A 6,791-nucleotide genomic window follows, 5' to 3' on the forward strand; every position below is an offset into this window, starting at 1 on the left:
CTGGTCTTCTTAAGCTCTTCCCGCCAAGGCACTTCCCCAAAATGAGATCTCCAACTGTCCCCACGCCCAGGTCACGTGACTTCTTAAAAAAAATCATATTCGAGCATCGGCGCGCACGCGCAAAGCACGCGTGCGCGCCACTGTGGCATCTTGTAATGTGAGCGGAGGCGCAACGTACGCGTGCGTGCCCATGGGGATTATGGCTTAGCCGCTACACATGCCAGCTCGTGGCTTGGCTTCTGGCTTTGACTTCTAGCTGTGCAATCCACGCGGGCGCGCCAGGTACGCGCACGCGCCCTTGCTGAAGTTCCCAAAGCTCAATTTCTCATGCTCCTTTCCTTTGCGCCCATTCTCCTTCTCCCTTCCGGTTCATCCCCGCCCTATGTTCTGAAACTACTTAACACACAGGTCACAGCATCGAATGGCACCAAGAGAAGATTAGAAATGTATCTAATTTAGTGCAAAATAGGCATGTTTTCATCCATGAGGCAAAAATTAGGAAAGGAACACAAAGTCTTGTATTTTCATATGAAAGGCGTGTGGAATCATTGATAAAACCCCTGAAATTAATACAAGATAAACCCTCAAAATGGGGTTTATTATGTGCTGCCTTGCTGAGTTTCTTTGTATGACTATATTGATGCTGCGTGAACATATGTAATTCATGCCCTTACCATGCATGTTGCAATTTATGAATTCATATGTGATTTTTGTTGTTTTCTGCTATCCGGGAACGTTCAATTTACTGCCGGAATGCTGCCCAAATTTCTAGAAACTGTTTGTCGTCAACTTATACCTAGAATTGAACTTGTAACTTCTTACAATTTAGGTGACCCCACCAAGTTTAATTCTTAGGCTACTGGGTTGGCATTCCCGTGTTTATCTTGATTCCCGTTGATGTGCATTAGGTAAAGGATAGTAAGGAAATATTTGTCGGATTTCTGTGACAAATAGTGCCTTGCCTACCCCATTCCCTTCAATTTGAACCTTCTTGTGTTTCACTTTTCAAGTTAAGTCTGATTTTTACTAAACTTATCATTTGACTTTAACTTGTAACTTTCTTCAATAAGGTTCATTTATTGGTAATAGTTGGTGAACCTCACTAGTGTAACCCTTTCGATTCAAAACTGTTTTTCAATTGCTTTTTGTTACACATAGTGAATATCTCACATCCTTATACCAATCATTACACATCTAGTGACCATGGCATTGTTGATGACTGTTTTCATATTATATGCTTTAATGCAAAATTCCATATTTCATCATCAATGACTGCATCTTTCTTATAAATGTGAACATGCTTGTTTTTCATACCTTGTGCATTACTCTTAATTGAGCTAATACCCGTCATACCAGTACTTTTTGAACCGGTTCTCTAACCTCTAATTTCATTAACCAATTGACTTTTCTTTTCACTTTCAAACTAAGCCTTTTACCATTCTTTTGGTATGACGCTCATTAGGCTTAGTGAACAATCATTGTGCATATCTAGCTTGAATTCTTGGTTTATGCCTTTCCCTGTTTTCCAATTCTTCTTGCTTGCATTCCAAGTTTTCAACAATTTTACCTCACTTCATGAATTTGCACTTCCTTGCTTTCTTTCCTCTTCGTGTCTAAGTGCTTATATCTTGCAATATTTGTTTTCCAGGATGGCTGACAAAGGGAAAGCAAAGGCTACCTCTAGAAAGAGGAAGACATTTCAAGCGCCTACTCTTTTTCCTTATGCCCGCTATGCCAAAAACCCATTCAATGAGGTGGATAAGGCGAACCAACAGCTTCAGCCTACTGACACAGCCAAGTTTCTTAACTTGTACTGTGAGCTATAATTCCCAACCTATCAGAAGATAAACCTGAACATTGAGAAGAAATTGGCCCTTCCCGATGACCTGAGGGACTCCATGATGGCCCTCATTGACGGATAAGGCTTGGGTTTCGTTGATAGAGATTTGGGAAGGATAAACACATCATGGGTCAAGGAATTCTACTGTAACTCTTGATTCTATTTATCTACGAGGCAGGCAGATCCTAGTTATCGAGGCTGCTATTGCAGATGCATTACACTGCCTACCTAAAACTGGTGCCACAGATGCTTGTGAGAAGGCGGAGGTGGCAATGCAGTGTATGACCTTTGATTATGATGCCTCGAGGGAGGTAATTGCCACACCAGAGGCCCCTTGGATGATGGATTCGGACAACAAGAAGCCCAAGGAGATGTTATTTGCTTATCTGTCTAGAGAGGTTAGGACTTGGCAGCAGATATTCGCCCACTTTGTGATGCCTACTATCCACTTTTCTGAGATTCCAGTGGACATGCTCGTCCTAATCGGCTGTGTTTTGGAGGAGAAGAAGGTATATTTTCCCCGGTTGATCAGGAGGTACATGTGGTGAGCACACATCCGCGACCTACTCACCTTTTCCACGCTGGTCACCAGGATGATTGAGTTAGCCGGTGCCCCTTGGAGGGACAATGACGTTACACCACCACCCTCAAGCGACGACGATAAAGAGGATGTTATTCCATGGGGTACGTGGGTGCACGAGAAGCCCCCATCTCGGCATGCGTCTAGAGCTCGAGCACGAGCAGCAATAGTCGAACCATCTTCTTCTTCAGCTGTAGCAGGACCATCAGCACCAGCAGTACCTTTAGCCCCACCACCAGCACCCCAGCCGACATATCTTCTGGTACATCGTCTGTTTTGCTTCCTGGAGCATACTGAGCGCCGCGTCATGCAGACGCCTTGACAGAGTAGATCATGCATTTACAGCATTAGGCGTTGAGTTGCCCCTTCTTCCTGACTCTTTCGCATCTAACGAGGAAGAGCCAACTCAGCCGAAGGCACCACCAAAGACACAGGCTGTCCCAGAGGTCTAGCAGCTTCCTGCGGAGCCACAGCCACAGCCATAGCCTGAGTCCCAGCAGCTAGACGCGACTGTCCACCCCCATTCTGAGCCCCAGCAGTAGCATCGGGGACGATGCTTCATCTTAAAGTATGGGGAGATCACCGCCGTTAAGTCGGTGGATAGCTATGTGTGGTGAACACTTTTAGACATTTATCCCCTAGTTTTTGTTATTTTGCTCTATTTTGCACATTTCTTTTTAGGATTATTGTATATATTAGTATTGTGGATACCTCTTCTTTAGTTAGTAGATATTTTTGTTGGATTTTCTTTATATAGTTATTTTTTTAGCTTGTTTTAGCTTTTGGTTGTGATTAGAAAATATTTTTGGATTGTTGAAACCTAGTTGACCCTTGTTGCGTATGAAATTTGTTTTGATTGAAAAATGGGTAAACTAAGGATTTTTAAAATTTTTCAATCACAACATTGCATTAATAAGCTTAGTCAAACAATGAAATTTTCCAAGAAACACATTTATAGGGCACCACCCCAATTAATTGAAATTTTTTTTAGAACTTGCTTGAATTATACACCTTGTGGATCATGTCTTGAGCTAAGAACACAAGCTTTTGAGATTTGAGTCTAAGGGTGTGGTTACATCTTTAACCACTTATTTTTCTTCTTGTGTGAAATTGTTCTTCTTCTATGATTATGATCTTTGATCTATTTAATTCTATATGCCCATCATTCCTTGCATAGATGCACTTGTATGATTGAGGCCATTGTTTCATTAGCTCACTTACCTAAATAGCCTACCTTTTACTCTCCATTGTTAACCAAATTTGAGACAATGCTTAACCCAATTGTTCTTTATTATAAGCACATTACAAGCCTAAAGTGAAAAACAATAAAAGTTTCTTGTTTGGATCTTTGATTAGCTTAGGCTAGTGAGAGTGTTCATTATTTAAGTTTGGGGAGATTTGGGAACATTAGTTGAGATAAAATGGTATTTTTTTATGATCACTGGTGCACGAAATTGCAATCACACTTTTGCAATCCCGCACAACTAACCAGCAAGTGCACTGGGTCGTCCAAGTAATACCTTACGCGAGTAAGGGTCGATCCCACGGAGATTGTCGGCTTGAAGCAAGCTATGGTTATCTTGTAAATCTTAGTCAGGATATCAGAAATTATCAGGATTGATTGTGAAAAGCAAAAGAACATGAAATAAGTACTTGTTATGCAGTAATGGAGAATAGGTTGAGGTTTTGGAGATGCTCCATCTTCTGAATCTCTGCTTTCCTACTGTCTTCTTCTTCAAACACGCAAGGCTCCTTCCATGGCAAGCTGTATGTAGGGTTTTACCGTTGTCAATGGCTACCTCCCATCCTCTCAGTGGAAATGTTCAACGCACCCTGTCACGGCACGGCTATCCATCTGTCGGTTCTCAATCAGGCCGGAATAGAATCCAATGATTCTTTTGCGTCTGTCACTAACGCCCCGCCTTTAGGAGTTTGAAGCTCGTCACAGTCATTCAATCATTGAATCCTACTCAGAACACCACAGACAAGGTTTAGACCTTCCGGATTCTCTTGAATGCCGCCATCAATTCTAGCTTATACCACGAAGATTCTGATTAAAGAATCCAAGAGATATCTACTCAATCTAAAGTAGAACGGAGGTGGTTGTCAGGCACGCGTTCATAGTTGAGAATATGATGAGTGTCACAGGTCATCATATTCATCCGGGTTAAGAACAAGTGATATCTTAGAATGGAAGCAAGCATGATTGAATAAGAAACAGTAGTAATTGCATTAATCCATCAAGACACAGCAGAGCTCCTCACCCCCAACCATGGGGTTTAGAGACTCATGCTGTAGAAGATACAATGAGAAACGTGTAAAGTGTCATGAGGTACAGATACAATGTCAAAAGATCCTATTAATAGTGAACTAGTAACCTAGGGTATACAGAAATGAGTAAATGACATAAAAATCCACTTCCGGGCCCACTTGGTGTGTGCTTGGGCTGAGCATTGAAGCTTTCATGTGTAGAGACCTTTTCTGGAGTTAAACGCCAGCTTTCATGCCAGTTTGGGCGTTTAACTCCAATTTTTATGCCAGTTCCAGCGTTAAACGCTGGAAATTCTGAGACTGATTTGCAACGCCGGTTTGGGCCATCAAATCTCGAAAAAAGTATGAACTATTATACATTGCTGAAAAGGCCAGGATGTCTACTTTCCAACGCCGATGAGAACGCGGCAATTGGGTATCTGTAGCTCCAGAAAATCCACTTCGAGTGCAGGGAGGTCAGAATCCAACAGCATCTGCAGTCCTTTTCAGCCTCTGAATCAGATTTTTGCTCAGATCCCTCAATTTCAGCCAGAAAATACCTGAAATCACAGAAAAACACACAAACCCATAGTAAAGTCCAGAAAAGTGAATTTTAACAAAAAACTAATAAAAATATACTAAAAACTAACTAAATCATACTAAAAACATACTAAAAACAATGCCAAAAAGCGTATAAATTATCCGCTCATCACAACACCAAACTTAAATTGTTGCTTGTCCCCAAGCAACTGAAAATCAAATAGGATAAAAAGAAGAGAATATACTATAAACTCCAAACTATCAATGAAACTTAGCTCCAATTAGATGAGCGGGACTAGTAGCTTTTTGCTTCCGAACAGTTTTGGCATCTCACTCTATCCTTTGAAGTTCAGAATGATTGGCATCTATAAGAACTCAGAACTCAGATAGTGTTATTGATTCTCCTAGTTAAGTATAATGATTCTTGAGCATAGCTATGTCATGAGTCTTGGCTGTGGCCCAAAGCACTTTGTCTTCCAGTATTACCACCGGATACATACATGCCACAGACACATAATCGGGTGAATCTTTTCAGATTGTGACTCAGCTTTGCTGGAGTCCCCAATTAGAGGTGTCCAGGGTTCTTAAGCACACTCTTTTTGCCTTGGATCACAACTTTATTTCTTTCTTTTTCTTTCTTTTTTTTCGATTTTTTTTGAATTCACTGCTTTTCCTTGCTTCAAGAATCAATTTGATGATTTTTCAGATCCTCAATAACAGTTCTCTTTTTCCCTTATTCTCTCAAGAGCCAACAATTTTAACATTCTCAAAACAACAAATTCAAAAGACATATGCACTGTTCAAGCATTCATTCGGAAAAACAAAAATTATTGTCACCACATCAAACTAATTCAACTAGTTTCAAGGATAAATTCGAAATCCTGTACTTCTTGTTCTTTTGTGATTAAAGCATTTTTCATTTAAGAGAGGTGATGGATTCATAGGACATTCATAGCTTTAAGACATAAATTTTAAATTTTATTAATTATGAATTAAGAACAGGACTAAAAAATAGATATAAGATGAGACTAGAGAAAAAAAATAGAAAACAACAAACATTTAAATAGGCTCCTAATGATAGAGGTTTTCACAGAGTTAGGACTCAACAACCTTGATTTTGAGAAGTGGATGCTCCCTCAAATTGAGGGGAGAACTTTTGGCGTTTCAATTCTTGAAGTTCACGCCCCTGCTTCTCTTGTTCCTTCAGCAATTTGCAGAGCATGCAGTTCTGATTCTGCTGTTCTTCCTTAAGTTGCTCCATAGTCTCTTGCAACTTGGTGATAGATGCTTCTAGGCTGGCCCAGTAGCCAATTTCAGGAAATTCAGGGAGGAACTCCTGCGCCCTCCTTTTGATAGAGTTGTCTTGCATTTGTCCTTCCATTGACTTCTTGGTGATTGGATGTTCAATGGGTATGAATTCATCTACTCCCATCTTTACCCCAGCCTCTTTACAGAGCAAGGAGATCAAGCTTGGGTAAGCCAGTTTGGCTTCAGTGGAATTCTTATTTGCAATTGTGTAGATCTCACAAGCAATCACATGATGAACCTCCACTTCTTCTCCAAGCATAATGCAATGAATCA

Source organism: Arachis stenosperma, chromosome 2 (genome assembly GCF_014773155.1).
Source record: "Arachis stenosperma cultivar V10309 chromosome 2, arast.V10309.gnm1.PFL2, whole genome shotgun sequence".
In the NCBI taxonomy this organism is placed as follows: Eukaryota; Viridiplantae; Streptophyta; class Magnoliopsida; order Fabales; family Fabaceae; genus Arachis; species Arachis stenosperma.